The sequence below is a fragment of the Pinus tabuliformis genome, chromosome J (genome assembly GCF_031772625.1).
Source record: "Pinus tabuliformis cultivar Carrire ecotype Pingquan chromosome J, CPIR1, whole genome shotgun sequence".
Lineage (NCBI taxonomy): Eukaryota > Viridiplantae > Streptophyta > Pinopsida > Pinales > Pinaceae > Pinus > Pinus tabuliformis.
This window is the reverse complement of record NC_142295.1, coordinates 117,558,274-117,577,339: the sequence shown is the minus strand read 5'-3', so window position 1 is coordinate 117,577,339 and position 19,066 is coordinate 117,558,274. Positions and strand designations below refer to the sequence as shown.

Genomic DNA, 19,066 nt, shown 5'->3' with positions numbered 1-19,066 from the left:
GTCAAGAGGCCAGATGTACTTATGGTATGTAATGTCAGTCCATAAACTGTGGGAAGTCAACAGCGCCCAACCCATCTTTGCAGCAAGTGCTTTTGCAAAAGATGCCAGATCCTTTAATCCCCATCCCCCCCATTTCTTGGGGAGAGCAATCTTGTTCCAGGAGATCCAAGCAAAGGTGCGCTTCTCTTCCTTTCCAGCCCACAGATATCTGTTGCATAGTCTCTGAATCTTAGAGAGGATGTTCCGGGGTATCCATGCTAGAGCCATCCAAAAAACAGGGGTCGCTTCCAGCACGGATTTGATCAGAGTTAATCTGCCTGCTCTGGAGAGATATCTGAAGTACCAACATGATATTTTCTTCTCAATCTTGGTGACAAGCCACACCCAGTCAGCTATCTTTTGGGCTGTAGGCTTTAGCCAGTATCCAAGGTATTTAAGACCTCGATCCAGAGGTTGAGTGATAAAAGGGAAGGCCCGCATAGCTGATTGAGATTCAGCTGCAGAAGTACCAACCAGAGTGATGGAAGACTTCTCATGGTTTACCACCATCCCTGTGGCATGAGAAAAAAGATTTAGGATTCTGTTGAAGGATGAGGTATCCCTGATGCTTCCATCAAGGAGAATAAGGACATCATCCACGAACAGAAGGTGAGTTAGGAAACAAGCATCTGAGATCTTTAAGCCTCGGATGGTGCCATCCCTCCTTGCGGAAATGATGAGTCGACTGAGCGCTTCAGTTACCAATAGGAACAAGAGGGGGGAAAGGGGGCATCCCTGACGAAGTCCTCTTTCAGAGTGGAAGAAATGGGATGCAGCTCCGTTAATCAGAATACTATAAGTAGGTGAGGTGATGCATGCCATAATCCAAGTGATAAGCTGATGAGGGAAGCCCAGGTGGATGAGAATCATTTTGATGTAGAGCCAGCTGACTCTATCAAACGCTTTTGAGAGGTCAATTTTGAGAAGAATGCTCTTGAGGTGCTTGGACCAAATAGAGTGAATGGCTTCCTGAGCAGAGCCAATGGCTTCATGAATCTGCCTATTTTCCAAGAAAGCGAACTGCTGAGGAGCGATGTGTTTGGATAGGATGGGTCTGATCCTATTGGCAATAATCTTGGATATGATCTTATAGAGAACATTGCAGAGCGAAATGGGACGAAAATCAGCGAAGGATGATGGAGAGTCTGACTTGGGAATGAGAGCGATGAAGGTGGTATTTATGGCATGATAGATCTGTCCAGAAGTTCTGCTCTCCTCCACCACCTTTAAAATGTCTTCACCAATGATGTCATAAAAGGCCAGATAAAATTCAATGGTCCATCCATCAGGACCAGGGCTCTTTTCCTTCTGGAACCATTTTATGGTGTTCTCCAATTCATTCATGGTGACCGGTGCATTGAGATCCTCCAAGTCTTCATTGTTAACGAACCTCGGGAAATGGGAAGCTACACGAATGATCTCAGCAAGGTTGGTTCCCTCAGGGCATTTGAAGATACCTTTGAAATAGGAGGTGCCAAGTCTGGAGAGTTTGTTGAAGGAGTCTGCCAGACCCCCATCAGGATAGGGTAGGTTCCAGATGGTATTTGCCACCCTCCTCCCATTTGCATAATTATGGAAGAATCTAGAGTTTTCATCCCCTGCCTTTAGCCAAGTGGCTCTACTCCTCAGCCTGATCGATTCCTCTCTGAACTTGAGAATGCTGTGCTTCTGCTTTTCTAGATCGACCAGCCTGTTTTTACTTTCCACAGAATTAAAGCCCAGGTTTTGTTCATCCAACAGAGCGTGTATGTCAGCTTCTATCGAGATGAGCAGTTCATCTTCCTTGGCCTTTTTCATCTTAGCCCATTCGATCACAATATGTTTGAGTTCCGTCAGATTTTTGACAAAACCCCTAGCCAAAGAGGATTCTCTGTCAATAGGGTGAGCAACCCAAAAGTCCGTGACCAGTTTAGAGAATTCAGGGTCCTGCAACCAATGATGATTGAATTTGAAAGGAGCTTTTGGTTTAGGTTGGGGGCCCAAAATTTCCATCAGGATGGGAGAGTGATCCGAAATTCCCCCCGAACTCACCCACTGTTTATAGCGTTGGAGATGACGAAGCAGCGGTCCCTTGATCAAAAAACGATCAAGTCTGCGAGCCAAAGCTGCTGACCCGATCCTCCGGTTCCTCCAGGTGGGGAGAGGATGATTCATAGGGATATCGATGAGGTCATGCTGTTCGAGCAGGTTCCTCATGAAGTCTGATATGGGATCTGCTTGAGCAGATGAGCCCCAAGATTCACTATATCCCAAGGAGAAATTTAGGTCGCCACCTATGATCAGGTTTTCCGCTTGCATCAAAGATCGATCAAGGAGGGTGCTCCAGAAACCTTCTCTCTGCTGACAGGGTCCATATATATTGATGATGCGCAGTTGCAGCCCAAGGTCTTTTGAAAAAATGTCAGCTCCCAAATATCCAGGCCCTCCCCAAGAAGAGTCCAATCTGATGGAATAGGGATTTAGTCCAATGGCCATACCACCCGAACGGCCCATAGCATCCAACCCTATGAACTGCCACCTAGGCGCAATCGATTTTAAGGCGAGAGATATGGATTCTGCAGAACCCAGAGTCTCTTGAAGGAGGATGATGTCAGGAGATTCGACCTGAAAAAGTCGTTTTAGGGCTAGCTTTTTGGGGGAGCTAGCTAAACCCCTGCAGTTGAAGGAAAGGCACTTCATGGGGGACCCCGCTGTGGGGGGATTGTAGCTCTAAGGGCCCCGACAATGGTGGATTGACGTCCCGAAGCAACTTCAGCCCCAGCACGCCTAATGGCTTTGTTCAGATTGGATTTTCGACCCCTGGCTGAGGTGTGACCAGGTTCAGGGGGAATAATGCATAACCCCGAGGTACCATCAGATACAGATTGAGAGGGACGGGGCCGAAGAGAATAATGGTGAGGGGGTTTTGATTCAGGATGAGACACATAAGGGCGAGATGGGGACAGGGAGTGATCAATGGTAAGGGAAGGAGGGATAGAGGCAGTAGTAGGAGGGGGCGGCGGAATTGAGCATTGTGCCTTAGATACAGAGATAGAGTTAAAGCAATCAGATGAAAGGGAAAGAGAAAGAGTTGAATGAGGAAGATCAGTACCCGATTTCTGAATTGCTGCAGCTGCTGCTCTTGTCCTTGTCATGGGAGGAGTGAATGTGCCCTCAGCAGAAGACGGTGCATGATGAAGCCCTCCATGAGGATTCGATGAAACCTTCTGAGGCGGGGAGATCTGAGGCGCAGATCTTCGAGGAACAATAGGAGTAACTTTTGGAGGGCTGTCTCCACGATTATTGAGAGGGCAATCCTTATAGAGATGCCCTACCTGGTGGCACCGATTGCACCGAAATGGGACACCCTCATAGTCCAGTATCTGGATGCGCTTGTGCCTTCCCCATTGCAGAGTGATGTCCTCCTCCAACCCTTCCCTGGTGTCAAGATGTACCAGGATGCGAGCCATGGTTCTTCTCCGAGTGTCTACATAAGAGCGGTCATGATCCAAGTACCTCCCCAGAGCGTTTCCAATTTTGATGAAAGCCTCTTCATTCCAATATTGCCTAGGGAGTCCGGGTAGCCTTACCCACAGAGGTCCAGCAGCGATCTGCTCCCTTTCAGGATCGAATAACGGAGTCCATCGCTTCAAGAGTACTGGAGCGGTCTCTATGTGCCAATAGTGCTCAAGTACAATGTTCGTGTGATCTTCTTTCGCGAATTGGAGAGTGAACCATCCCCGTGGGAGAACCTCAACCTCAGGGAGCGTAGGGAGCAGAGAGCCCCAAATCTCCTTAACCCATCGAAGTAAGCGATCTGCCGAGAATGTGCGTCCTCGCACGTGACCAACTAGGACGGTGCATGCGAGCGCCATGGTTTCCTCGAAACTTGTCGAATTCCCAAATGTGACAGTGGTGTCCTTTCTGATAGCCCTAACACATCTTGCCTTGAGCTTCTTTGTTCTCGGGGCGCAAGGGTGGTCTGAAAGGGGGTTTGAGGTGCCCGCCGAGCTAGGCCCCGGAGCACTTGTATTTACCACTGGAGTGCCGAAACATCCGGAGGGCTTTGGCCCAATAGACGCAGAGGGGGTAGCCGGGTTCGTCTGCGGGGGCACATAAACCCTAGGATCCGAGAGCGAGGAAGGAATGACAATCGGAGCGGAAGGTATATCTTCAAGAGTCAGAGCCTCAGGGTATGAAGACGCGAGCAAGGAAGCGGTCCCGGGAGATAACGGCGGAGCCTCAAGACCCTGTTCTGTTGGGGTATTAGGCGTCAAGTAAACCCTAGCCTGTAGTTCCTGAGCAGTATCAGATGTCAAAACCGAAGATGAGAAAATGGGGTCGGTGAACACCGCCTGTCCAGATAGCGGATCCTCGGAATAATCCACGAGGTCCGTTAACGGAAAGTCCTCCATGTCGAAAACTGCTACCGTCGCCGTCGCGCTGTCACCAGTTCCGAAAAACCCTATCTCCCCATGTTAAAATTATAATTATGTATGTTTTGATTAGATAATTTGTTGGAGTGAATTAGGAAAAAATTCGTAATTAAATTGATCAATTACTATTTTAACATTAAGTGTATGTCTAAAACTTGCAAGGGTAAGAGAGCTTACTCCTTAAACTTTATGCAAAAATATATTAATATAAAAAGATAAAAGATAAAAAATATTATTATTATTATTATTAAATTTCTGTAAAATTAAATCAAACATACCCTTGAAATAGTGTAACCTTCACAATTAACTTTAAGTTAAAGTAACCATCACAATTAACTTTCATTCTCAAATTATAGTCATAAAATTTGAAATAAAATTAAATTTCAAAAAATTAACTAACCTATTCCTGAATTAAAATTATAAAATGATATTTAAACTACATTTTTAATATTATAATAAAAATTATCCTAACATATTTTCTCTTTGTGAATAAAGATATGCATTAAACTCCAAAATTATAAAATAATATGTAAAATGCATTTTTAATAATATAATAAAAATTATCATAGCATATTTTGCCTTTTGCGAATAAGGATATGCATTAAACTCTAATAACCCTTTGTGAATAAGCATATGCATTAAACTCTAATAACATATGGGTTAAAATCTAATACAAATTTGAACCATAGCCAACCATGAAACCAGGTTCTTCTCTCTTGCAATATGTTGTGACTAAAAGCATTTTCGGCATAGTGCAATGTGCCATATGGAAATCGACATTGTCGTGATGAAGTAAAGTTTGAGAAAGTATGATGTATCACAAGAATGGAAACTTTGACTTTATGTAATATGTCATGGCCAAAGTAATTTTAAGTGTGATACATTATATCACCATTGTGATACACTGTGTCATAATCAAAATAGCGTTGAGTGTGATATGGCACAAGCAAGTGACCAAAGCAATTTCAAGTGTGGCACATTATGTCACAACCAAATCACATTACCAAAAATTTATTCCCTTGAGATATGGTCTGGTTAAAGGAATTATAGGTGCAATATGTTTTGTTACATGGAAAAAAAAACTTTTCTGCAATGAACTTTGAGAAAGTGTGATTTGTTGCATGAAAGCAAACGTTGAGGTAATACAATATGTGAGGACCAAAGTAATTTTGAGTGCAATATGATCTGTCATGACCAAAGTAATTTTGGGTAAGATATTCGGTGTCACAACCAAACTAATCTTGAGTGAGATATGGTGAAAGCAATTAATGCCATGAAACTTTGTCTATGTGAACTTTATGTATCACAATTTACAAAAACATTGGATTATTTTTTTTGGGTGTCACATTAAAAAAATGTTTTGCTATAACATGATTTTATAAACACATTTAATGTGTCTCGTACTTAAAAAATGTTTTGGTGTGACAAACCAGGATTGTACAAAATTTGACGACGTGTGATGTATCACACAAAAATAAACTTTGGTGCCAATTGATACAAAAAAGGATGTCACAAGAGCATAAATCTCGAGGAGATGTGATATGTATCTCAAAGAAAAACTTTGTGTGATATATATCCCAAGGAAGATATTTTTTGGTTCATATGATTTGTTTTCAGGAAATATTTCAAGGGTTCGAAAGAAAGTGGAAATATTTCCTTTGACATAATGAAGAAAAGTCTGAGAAACTCCAATGTGTTGCATGGATAAAAACTTTGATGAGGTTGACTATGTTTGACTATAACTGAATTTGGTTGATTATAGTGGATTATATTTGATATGTTTCTATTATGGTTGATTGTTGCTCACGATGTTTGAATATGGTTGACTTTGGTTGAATATTGTAGACCTTGGTTACCCATGGTGATTATGCTTGAATATGCTAAGGCATGCTTACTTATAGGTAACCATGCTAAACTATGGATGTCTATGATTGGACATTTTTAACCATGGTTAACTACAACTGTCTACAATTAACTACGATTTACTAGGGTTTGACATATTTGACCGGGGTTAACCGCAATTGTCTACAATTAGCCATGGTTGACAATGTTTAACCATGGTTTACTATGGTTGGCCATGTTCGACTATGCTTAACAATGCTTGGATATGTTAGACCATATTTACACATGGTTGACTATGGTTTCCCATCTTTGAACATGGTTGATTATGTTTGAAAGGGTTTTACTATGATTATCCATGCTTAATTATGGTTAACGGTGGTTCGACCATTGTCAACTATGTTTGAATGTTGTTAACCATGGTTTTCCATGTTTGACTATGATTGAAATGTAACATTCCTTAATGATTATGATGCACCGCAATGTTCATAAGGGGTGGACCATATCTAACTATGGTTAATTTTGGTTTAGCATGCATGACCATATTGATTATGGTTAAACATGGTTGACTTTAATTAAGTATGGTTCACAATGGTTGACTATAGCTCATAATGGCTGATTAATATTAATTGTAATAGATAATGTAGACATGGTTTGGTTATGGTTAACTATGGCTAATGAGGTTTTGAACCTTTGATTTTTTGTCTCTATAATTGTTTCCTCTTAGAACCACGACTTTCATCCACTGGGCTTTCACAATTTGGTAAAAATGAAACAAAAGAAAAAACACTAAGTATGCTCTAATGGGTATGAATGTGGAATTTTGGGGCTAAATATTTGAGTGAGTGAAAGAATCTATCTATATTGCATGATAGTGTCGTGTTGGGAAATATGGTGAATGTGGATCACCCAACTGGACTTGACATGTAAAGATGATCTTTCAAACCCGAAAAAGCCCCATGACAAAGTGAACACTCCCATGTCTAAGTTGAGTCTAGTGCCTAAACTAATAGGGTTGGTGCAAACAAATGGGCAAGGGATGCATAAAATACCCAGTTGGAATCAATCTACAAAGGTGTTCTCTTAGATTCAATGAAGCCTCATAACAAAGAGAATGTCCCATATTTGAGCTGAATCCGTGCATGAGCTATTAGGGCCAGTGTTAAGATATGGATACAAAAGGACAGTTATATTGTTTTCTAACAAAATCAATGGAAATGAAATAACTCAAAAGTCGCAGGAGAACATAAATTAAACATATATGACATAAGGAAACTAAAACCTTGCCTTCTTCCTTTTTTCAATTTTTTTGCATACTCTATATCACATGCAACATTACATATTAAACCTAAAATCCTAAAATGTTTTTTTGTTACAACATATAACATTACTTCAAAATTTTCTTTATCAAAACATAATTTATTACATCAATTTTTTTTCTTATTCAACACATTACACTTTCTAAAACTTCGTTTACAATACACTTTCTCAAACTTTGTTTACAATATACTACACTATACTAAAACTTTGTTTCCTACTGTACAAAAATGGAAAAGCTTTGTTTCTTACTGTACAAAAATGGAAAAGCTTTCTTTGATGGTAACATATTACATATCACATCTAAAATGCATATATATCTATATGATGAATCATTTCAACATATATACCCACTAACTAAGGCCTTTGTGATTTATATTTGCAACATAATGCACATATTTGTATGTGTGACTCTTTGTATGATTATGATTTTATGCCCATTTAGTTTAAGTGTTTCTCATGCATACCAAATATTGTGTGACGTCAGAGAGATAAGTCGCAAACCAATACGAATGTCTGCTGCTTTCATAATTAATATGTGTGCAAAAAGCATAAACAATGATCCCAGAAAAGAAACAATAGATTGAAAATGTTGAGAATAGCTTTGGATGATTTACTTGTTTGGAATGTTTTAAAGTCTAGATAAAACAGCTAACACTCTAATGGAATAATTTTTACTCACACTCTTAATGGTTTAAATAACATTTAAACGAATAAAATAATAAAAATGAAAACCCATACAAAACAACTAAATAAATTACACAAATCGATAAATTGTTCACATAACATTTAAACTAATAACATAATAAAAATTAACCCCATTCAAAACGACTTACACTTACACAAACCTATAGAGAAATACCCCAAAACTTAACAACAAACCAAGCTTGTATCCAAATCATGAAACGGATTACTTAGCATACGAGGAAATACTGAATTATTCATATGACGGAAGATATATCTAAGTACAGGAATGAAGGAGGACACTCAAGGAGTGAAGAAAGATGCTTTTGCATTAACTTGAATGTTAGTACAGAAAAGCATGGTACTGCATTAATTTGGAATTACAAAAGCAAATCTTTCTTATTTATTTTGTTCGGAATTTGTTCATGTTCTGCTGGAATATTGCAATATGTTCTGTCAAATTACTTATTATCTTGAAAGGATTCATGCCAGAGAAGTAGTCATATTGAAATTGGCACAACTTGTTTGCTGAGGTAATGGGAGCAGATTGGAAGAGAAACCAAGTGTTGAGTTGTCCAGATCAAATTGGATAAAATTCTCTTGCATCTGATAAGTCCCTATCACAATTGATGCCACAGGATCCTCGCCCGCGTCAACAAAAGCTAGACACAACGCATTCTATGTGTAGAGCCGTTCCATGGAGTTAGCTCCAAGGATCCTCCAAGTAGCGTTGCCCTCCAAAACGAGGTTGATCATCGGTACGTTGGGTCCAGGAGCTGTGCTCCCTCTAGAAGGGGGCTCCCCAGTACCGGTTGCGTCGAAACACGCACCTTGAATCAAGGGGGCATAGGGCACCACCAATGAAACGCGTTTGATCTTCATGTGGTTCACCATCTTGGTGTAGAGGGCCACGAGAGAGTTGTAGATGGGGGTGGCCAGTTGTGTGTAGCGCACCACGGTGCTCAGCTTCGTGCCGCCGCGTCCCCTGGTGTTGATTCGCAGCTTCTCCGCATCGATCGGCACGTCGACGCCATTGACTTTGATTCCGTGAACACCGATATAAAAGCCGTGGGTGGAGGCGTGGGTAGAGTCAGGGCTGTAGATGGGGTTCCTGATCAAGGGAGTACGGATGAGGTTGCGCGAGAGGTCTGTAGGGGCTCCGCCTTTCAGTGGAGAGAAGACGTTCGGGCCGTCACCAAAGAAGAGATACCCCTCTGAATTCTCTTGTGGCAGACACATGGCAAACTTGTGACTAAAACCTCCCGCAGCGGAGAGCTGAGTTGGTAGAGCCAGCGTGGAGGAGCTCATTCCGGCGACGCCAAAGGCCTCCTGAGGCAAGAGAGTGCGATCAAATTCATACTGGCAGGCGAAGGGCACTAAGGGGAACCTCGCGGGGTGGCCTGATTTCCAACCGTCGCTGCTAAGAAGTGCCGCCACGTCCTGCCCGAGGTTGAGGCCCGGTTCTAGCACAGAGCAGCTATGGTTGTTGCAGCCGAAGGCGCCGAAGCCAAAGCAGGTAAGGCATGCCGAATACTCATACGACGTGCATAATGGTGCACTGCAGTTGAGCGGTTGGTAAGTGGAGGACCTGTATTGATCGTTAGCGCATCTTACCCACATGAAGTCTTGCTCTATGTCTAGCATTAGCTGCAGGATTCGCAGAGGGGTTCTCTGCCCCATCTCCATGGTGTAGTTCATTGTCTGGGGATCGTAGGTGATCGGCGTAACGAGGGCCGTCGGGCGCTTCCGGGAGGCATTTGTGGGCAATTGACAGAAGCATACGATGACGGCGGCAATGAGGACGGGAGGGAGACTAAGCGAAGGCATTGCGTGGATGAAGTGTCAGTGGTAAGTAGTAGGGCTACTGAAATTGTGATGGAGGGAGGTTGCACAATAAATAGGCAGAATCGCGGAGGAGAATTCGATCCCTTGCTGCCTGGAAGTCGTCGAGTTAAAGCCGTCAACATTGACTTGAAACGCCGTAGCTGTTTGGTTTCTGAGAGATAGAAAAGTGTGCGCACAGATGCGTTGCGCGCAGTGACCTCTCAAATTGCTGGTTAATGTGGGAGACTTTATCTAAAATTATATCAAAGTGCATTTTTGCACGTGCTCCAAAAGCCGTTTTTTCCGCCGTTTTTCCAACGCTGCCATGACGCTGGTATGAAGTTGCTTTATAAAATGGGTTATGAAGAAGGAGGAGTCAACATCAATGGCCAAGGTATCTGTTACACAGTAATTTGTCACTGCCTTCCTGTCAGTCACCCTGCTGTGTCAATCACTAAGCTTCATGCCTTCTGAACTAGCCCAGAAACCCATTTTTCTAAAGTTTTATGCATCAACGCGTCTGTTTGAAAAATGTCTGCGATTACTGGCGCTCCATAGTGTATTCAATACGCTGACAGCTCGGAAGGACATCACTTTGCGCCTTTCCCATGTGCTTCCGCGCTGACATGACTGTCCCAGTTATGTAGACGCGGCGACATCGCGTCAGTTTCCTCATTATCCGCGCTGATCCAGTTTGGGCGAATTTGTTCAAACAACCAGCCTTCCAGATAACTCTAGGCTTGGTTGTTAGCTTTGTGAATGTCGACTCCCTTCTATGGCATGACTGTTCGACCCTTTCCAACAACTTCCCTTGAGGATAAGCTCATCCTTCCACCCTTATAGGAGACTCCTTCTCCTATATAAACTCTCACCATTACCATGGGCAGCTAGTTTTTTGGATAGTTAGACATAGCTTGGATTGTATAGAGCTTATAGTGCTCAGATTGCTGCTACTATAGGTATTTGGTGTGCTAGGTGTGGAAGTGATTGATTGCTTAGGGAAGGTTGTTTTGTGTTGCTTGTGTGTGAGAGAGAGTTGTTTGTCTTGGGAGAATCATCCTCAAAGGTGAATGCTTGAGATACATGCTGACTGGCCCCTCCCGAGAAGGTTACCGACGTCAGAACATTTGGTTGTACTCTTCTCTATTCTGATTAATAATAGATGACTGCTATTATTGTTCCATTCTCATTTGTACTTGCAATGGTTAAATGTGAATTACATCTTTTCTGACCGATGTATGGTTGCTTTTACTAGATTTCACGCTTGTGTTTGTTTCCTCTTCGTGTGTGCAGGTATCTATTCGTGGAGATCGCGGAGGATTGTGACCAGCCAAAGTGAAGGAGCGAAGGCAACATCTCTTCGTCAAACAACAGCGTTGGAATCCAAGTAGGTGCTTTTTACCTCTTGTTTAATTGTAATTAGGAACATGCATAGCAGCATTGTTTGATTGTTGCTAGACCCTTGCTGGGCTAGTAGGGATCGCCTCTATCCGTAGAGGGGATTTACCTCTCCAACAATTTGGCGACTCCACTGGGGATCAACCTTTTTGTCTCTTGAGTCCACTTTTGTGTTTGACTTTGATTGGTCTTTTTTCCGAGATTTCGGGATTGTTTCTCTGCTTATAAACTTTCTGGGTACATCTGGGAAGTGTCTTGATTGTTAGAAGGCTTTTTGCTTTTGGTTTGGGAAGTTTTGCTTTGGCCTTGCTTGTTTTTTATCTTCAGCGCGTTTTAATTCCAAACAGTCGCGCTGACATCGCGACCCTGTTCTTTGGTTTTCTTTCCATCGCGCCTGTACGTCTAACAGTCGCGCTGACCTCGTTTTCAGAGACAGCGCGCTTTATTCGTGTCCTTCCGCGCTGACATCGCGCCCCCGCTTCTTTGTATTTCCCGTCATCGCGTCTGTTTGTTTTATTTCCGCGCTGACCTCGTTTTTCTGAGACAGCGCGCTTTATTCCCGTTCTTCCGCGCTGACGTCGCAAAGTTGCTAAAGGGCTCCTCCTGTCAGCGCCGAGTTGCTGAAGGCTACCCACGCTGATCCTGTAAAATTCATTTTTGACCAAATTAGCCCCCTGAACCTTTTGCTTTGACTATCCCTTCTTCTCTCCACCTGCTTTGTGACTTGCTTTTCACTGTCTGGACTCCCAACTGCTTGATTGCGGAGCCTGGCTTCATAGGGTTTCGTTTTTGCTCAGTTCTTGAGTTTGCAAATACCTTCCCTTCTTTTGCTTTCGCTGCTTGGTTCGTGTTGCCATCCTTACTTTTGCAATTGCTGGATTGTGTTGAGTCCCTAATTGACTGGTCGTAACTCTCGTCCGTCGGGTGTTTGCTTTTCTCTATTGATTTCGCACTCTAAGCCCTAGGACATCTAGAGGCCGTGTGTGTGTCAAGCCTACCGTAGGATTTCTGTTTGCTTGCTTGACCAGCTGGTTCTAGACTTGTTTTCGCATTTGTCCAGTGATTGTTGGAGTGTTTTGGATTGTGTTTCCGAGTGGTCTCTTTTCGCTTCCTCCTTGCTTGCAATCTTTGCTTGTTTTGCAGAGCTTAGATCACATAGCTCGTGCATTACTTTGTTTCTTTTGATTTGGAAACTTTGGTTGAGTGTTTCGGGAACTTTGTGTGCTCTCATTAAGTAGTTTACTTGGTGTTCTAGTTCCTCCAAATTATTTTGGATGCTTTATGTCACTGAAAGAAAATCAAACTAGTAGCTTTGCTTTTAAAAAAGGTTGAAAAGGAAAAGAATGTTTCATTGATTTGCATTTTCAAAAGAAAAAGTTTCCCTTCCTCGCTTTTAGCTGCATTAGGCTGTTTGATTGATTGTGTTCGTTTTGTTTGATTGAAATCTCTTTACCCTTCCATAGCTAGAATTCATCGAACAAAATGATTCTCGTTGACATGTAGTTTGCATCTAGGTAATTGTGAGAGAACATATGATAGGACCTGAAATCGAAACTTAATCTCAAGATCAACTATAAAATGAACCGAATGAATCTAAAAGCGCATTGGAACTAAACGCAAATATCTAGAGGTCTAGGTTAGAGACGTGTTCCGGCGTCTTTAAACATAGTCACTGTTGTTTCACATTACGGTTGGGTGATTCCTCCTTCTGTGACTCGATAGTGGTCTAACACGGACTGTGCTCCCACGTACCGTCGTGTATATAGGGAGACCCCACTAGGCTTTTATCCTTTATCCATAGGAAGCCGAGTCTGCCGCCTTACGATTCGCAATGCAGTGAACACAGCATTCACGAAGATTGACCACCCGTACCCTAAAAAGTATTCTGTGGTTTTGCGAAAAGTCTGGCACACCTTTTACCTAGAATCTCCAGAGCAGTCACTTTTGATCCTTTTCGGACTCCCTAAATGAAAAGGTGCCTGTGAGCGTCTTGTCACTTCGTGCTCATTAAACATTCGAAGGAGACTGGAGTCATCTTTTCGTCCTTTTCTCGACTCTTGAAACATGAAAAGGTCAAGTTTGGTTCCTGTGTCTTAAAAGTTTATTCGGCCACGATAACATCACCTGGTTAGATCTTGTGTGCGTTAGCTTGAGTAGGTTTCGTTTTCGTTTGCTATGGCAACTTTTCCGGGATTCACTAACCCAGGTTCCCCCTCTGATGGGAATCCAGGACAATTCCCTCCTCTTGGGAATGTTGGTGCTCCGTATATGGCGACGTTGTCCCTACCAGGGTTAACTGTCGGGTTGCCTGTGTGGTTGTTTTCAACCTCTTTGGTCCCTACCGTATCGGCTGTTAGTCCATCAGTCCCTCCACCTGAACAACGTCATGTTGATCCTAAGGTGGATCTCTCCCCTTCGACGCCTACTTCTATGTCTTCCTCTTGTACTTCGCCTGGTGAAACTCTCGATGTGGGTAACCAGGTGGCTAAGAAGAAGAAGAAGAAGACCAAGAGGAAGAAGTCTCATAAGGGAGAGCTTACACACACAGTCCCCCTCTCAAGTCCAGCTATCCACTCCAGTACACCCGAAGTCGGGTCACCTTCTACTCCTCCGCGGAAGGTTAAGTTTCCTTGTCGATTATGCAGGGAGGACCATCTGCTTCGTGATTGTCCTGGCATTCCCAGGGTATTAGAAGTTTGGTCTCACGATCCGGCCCGCCCTTCATCGTCCACTGATGATCATGGCGATGCTACCTCATCAGTTGGGAATGGTAAGGAGAAAGGGAAGCTTCGAATCCCCTGTCGACTTTGTGAAGGAAAACATCCCCTTCACCTTTGTCCACTCATGGATAAAGCCTCTGCTGTGTTGGAAAGTCTTGCTGCTCCCCCGAATCCATTTCCCGCCGGTTATCAACGTCTTTCTACAATTGTAGATCGCACCCTTGTTGACAAAGAGATTGCTTCAGATTCCTCTCTTGTCCAGGCTCCTCTTCCCGAACCTGGCTGTCCCCAGCCTGTTCCAGACCCGCCGTTGGTCGGAAAAAGTGTTGATTCGAGTTCCCCCCCTCTCGAGCGCTCTATTTCGGAAGAGCAAAATTCTCATGTTCTTCTCGTCTCGGCAAATCCTTCGGAGCCTGATAATGGTGTTCCCACCCCAACCTCTCCCGAGGATTCAGAGTCGGTTCTTTCCGAGCAGGGGGGCAACCATATGGTTCCCCCACCAAGTAGCTCGGTCATTTCCTTTGATTGGAGTCGTTTGACTACCCCTCCCCTTCCATCCCACGTGCCTTTCTGGGTCACCGCCTATGCTTGCAATAAGGCGCTGCCCGGCACTGTGTTCGACGAAGGAGCATCGGTTAGTCTCATGCCCGTTACTACTTGGCGAGCTTTGGGTTCCCCATCGCTTGTACCTGTCGCACCGCATCTCACCGCATTTGATGGAGGAACGAGTCAGCCATTAGGGATCCTCCCGAAGTTTCCTATTACTTTGGGAGGCAAGACCGTCTATATAGATATCTCGGTTACCCAAGGTTCTTTAGACTTCAGTCTTCTCCTTGGTCGTGATTATGTGTATGCCATGGGAGCCCTTGTTTCTTCGCTTTTCCGTGTGGTCTGCTTTCCACACGACGGAAGAATCGTGACATTCGATCAATTATCGTTCGTTCGTCCACAAGCCCCTCCGGCGCACTCGTCCTTCCCTCCTGGCTTTCATCCACAAGTTGCATCTGCCTCGCCGCAAATCAACTATGTGGCCACCTACCCCGTGCCCGTACCCAGTGATGACACCATCGTGCATAGTGTCCTGGGGGCATTAGGTCCTGATTTCCAAGATGTCGGCCTTTCCTCCGGAGCCACTTTCTTGGGGACCTCCACTTCCCGTTCATTATGATGAAGTCTGGATGGAGCATAGTTCTTTTCCTATGTCAAGCTCCTTAAAAAATGAAACTGGGTTTGGTCGGAGCATAGTTCCTTTCCGGTGTCAAGCTCCTTAAAAAATGAAACTAGGCTTGGTCGAGCATAGTTCTTGATCTTGTGTCAAGCTCGTTAAAACATGAAACAAGGGTTATGAGGATAGTTCTTTTACGGTGTCAACCTCATTAAAAAAAATGAAACAACTCCCTTTTCAGATCGAGTCTTTGATTAAGATCTCGTAAAATCCCAGTCGAGTCTTTCCAAGATCTCGAAAGTGAAGCTTCATTCCATCCACTTTGTCGAATGCAATGAAGCTTGGGGGGCATGTACCTCGATTTGCATTATTATGCTGGGGGCATGCGAACTTATAACAAGCATAGTTTTTCGTTTCAAGCTTGTGTAAACATGAAACCGAATCCAAGCAAAGTTCTCCACGGTTCAAGCTTGTGTAAAAATGAACCCATACCCGATTTACATCTCGTGATTGCCATTTTTATCCGTTGAATTCTGCTAGATGAGCCTTGGTTGTTTCATTCCATTGCTACCATCTCTTTGGCCGATCATATGCTCTCACTTGGTTGTTTATCCTTTCCTGAGGAACCGCAGCGATGAGTGGTTTTATTAGCCTGCCTCTTGACCATTACATGTTTTGAGCAGTTCCACCATTACCGGAACCAGTTGCTACCTTTTATACCACTCGTTCCTCTAGGACGAGTCGCCTTTAAGCTCTTTTCTGACTCATAAAATATGAAAAGATTGCCGAGTATTTTTCCCTTTTTGACTCGTTAAAGAGAATAAAAATGGAGGTCTGCTTTCAGCTCTTTTCCGACCGTTTAAAGATGAAAAGATTGCCGAGTTTCCCCTTGACTCGTTAAAAGGAATGAGAGGCGGTCGCCTTTAAAGCTCTTTTTTCGACCGTTTAAACTAAAAAGATTGCCGGGTTTTTGTCGTTTCGAACTCGTTATTGGCTCCAAAACGACGTGCTTCTGACCGCTTTTTTACTTTTTCGGGTCGAAGTCACTACTTACGAAAAGTACTCCTCGATCGTAATGGTTAGGCGGTTCTTTCGAGCATTGTTTTATACTTTTTCGGGCTCGAGAGACACAACTGTACGAAAAAGGACCCCCCTGGAGTCTTCTTTTCTGCTGTCTTTTCAGGCTCTCTAAACAAGAAAAGACACCGAGTTTTTCCTTTGTCAGGCTCGTTAAACACTTGATGACATCGGGCATTGTCGAAATGACATTCTTCAAGCATATGCTACCCCCGTCAAGCTTGTCATCCAAAAATAATCGGGGTACCTGCCAGAAATGGTGGGGAAAATGGAACTGTAATCATAGTCGTGTCGGCAGTATGTCGCTCTTGAACATGGCACTAGTCTGCATTCGTGTCTGGGTGGGGATATCTCATCTCCTTTCACATTAGCCTCCGTGGGTTTGGGTTATCCTGTTTTGACCTCTCATCTGCTCATTGCCCTGTCACCATGACCTCTGCTCATTTGATGTCAAATACTGCCAAATCCGTTATAGTGCCGCCGATATGTTCAAGAGAAGTTGACCTCTGCAATAATACAACCTCATCTGCTATCTCACACAAATCATTTTTCCTCTGTCTCGCGTCGATGATGTGGGAAACATTATGGCCCACCTTCGATCAAGGTCACTTCCTGTCGACTTCAGCTCATTATCCGGGAAGGTGACTTAGAGACTCCCTTCAGGTGCCTTAGAGCCTGCATGCCTCAATGGTAGGTTCTTCGTGTTCGACGCGAGGTTTACATCATTGGCCTCCGATCGAATGATTCCGTGGGTGTTCGACACCAGCTCATTGATTCACATGCCGCGGATTGTACTTATCGTACCTTGAGGGCCATTGTCATTATTGGTGGTACCTCTCGCGTCTGTTAACAGTTTTCATCATTGACTGGCAATCAGACGATGTTCATGCATGTTCGACTTCAACCCATATATTCACATGCTTGAACTTGTACTTTGTTCGGATCAGGGACGGAGCGCAAGACCCTGGATCCCTGTCTGTTGTGGGCCAGGTTGCGATTTTGTGGCTGATCATTACATGACTCATTGATGGATGGTTGCGCCCATACCTGAGTCTTCATGGATGGCTGCGACCATACCTTATCATTATTATGGTCTCTTTAGCTGGGTGGCTGCGTCCATTCCATAGACCTTTTCGCATGTCTTTGTGGATGGCTGCGCCCATGCCTAGACTGCATGTACTTGATTATCAGAGATATTTCGGTCCTTCCTGGTGGTGTTCCAGTTCGGCATGTGTTGTAAAGCATTTCACCCCTCCTACTCTCTCGGTCTTCATGCTTTAGGGGGCATCTGTTACACAGTAATTTGTCACTGCCTTCCTGTCAGTCACCCTGCTGTGTCAATCACTAAGCTTCATGCCTTCTGAACTAGCCCAGAAACCCAATTTTCTAAAGTTTTATGCATCAGCGCGTCTGTTTGAAAAATGTCCGCGATTACTGGCGCTCCATAGTGTATTCAATGCGCTGACAGCTCGGAAGGACATCACTTTTCCGCGCTGGTCGCCAGCGCGCCTTTCCCATGTGCTTCCGCGCTGACATGACTGTCCCAGTTATGTAGACGCGGCGACATCGTGTCAGTTTCCTCATTATCCGCGCTGATCCAGTTTGGGCGAATTTGTTCAAACAACCAGCCTTCCAGATAACTCCAGGCTTGGTTGTTAGCTTTGTGAATGTCGACTCCCTTCTATGGCATGACTGTTCGACCCTTTCCAACAACTTCCCTTGAGGATAAGCTTATCCTTCCACCCTTATAGGAGACTCCTTCTCCTATATAAACTCTCACCATTACCATGGGCAGCTAGTTTTTTGGATAGTTAGACATAGCTTGGATTGTATAGAGCTTATAGTGCTCAGATTGCTGCTACTATAGGTATTTGGTGTGCTAGGTGTGGAAGTGATTGATTGCTTAGGGAAGGTTGTTTTGTGTTGCTTGTGTGTGAGAGAGAGTTGTTTGTCTTGGGAGAATCATCCTCAAAGGTGAATGCTTGAGATACATGCTGACTGGCCCCTCCCGAGAAGGTTACCGACGTCAGAACATTTGGTTGTACTCTTCTCTATTCTGATTAATAATAGATGACTGCTATTATTGTTCCATTCTCATTTGTACTTGCAATGGTTAAATGTGAATTACATCTTTTCTGACCGATGTATGGTTGCTTTTACTAGATTTCACGCTTGTGTTTGTTTCCTCTTCGTGTGTGCAGGTATCTATTCGCGAAGATCGCGGAGGATTGTGACCAGCCAAAGCGAAGGAGCGAAGGCAACATCTCTTCGTCAAACAACAGCGTTGGAATCCAAGTAGGTGCTTTTTACCTCTTGTTTAATTGTAATTAGGAACATGCATAGCAGCATTGTTTGATTGTTGCTAGACCCTTGCTGGGCTAGTAGGGATCGCCTCTATCCGTAGAGGGGATTTACCTCTCCAACAGTATCACCAATCCAATCATGGTACAAGAGAGACCAAAGTATCAAGGGTTGGGATATGGTCAAAGGGAGTTTGGAGAATGCTCTAAATGGTTTGAGGCACAACAATCATCCGAGGATGTGTCACACCAAGATGGTGGTGACAATGTTCATTTGTCTCTCAAGAA

The 19,066-nt window shown here is 43.7% G+C and overlaps 1 pseudogene; it reads right to left on the bottom strand.

Annotated features, from left to right (window-relative positions):
* Nucleotides 1-8,777: 8,777 nt before the first annotated feature.
* On the bottom strand, nucleotides 8,778-10,121 carry LOC149225831 (putative aspartic proteinase GIP2; annotated as a pseudogene).
* Nucleotides 10,122-19,066: the final 8,945 nt, after the last annotated feature.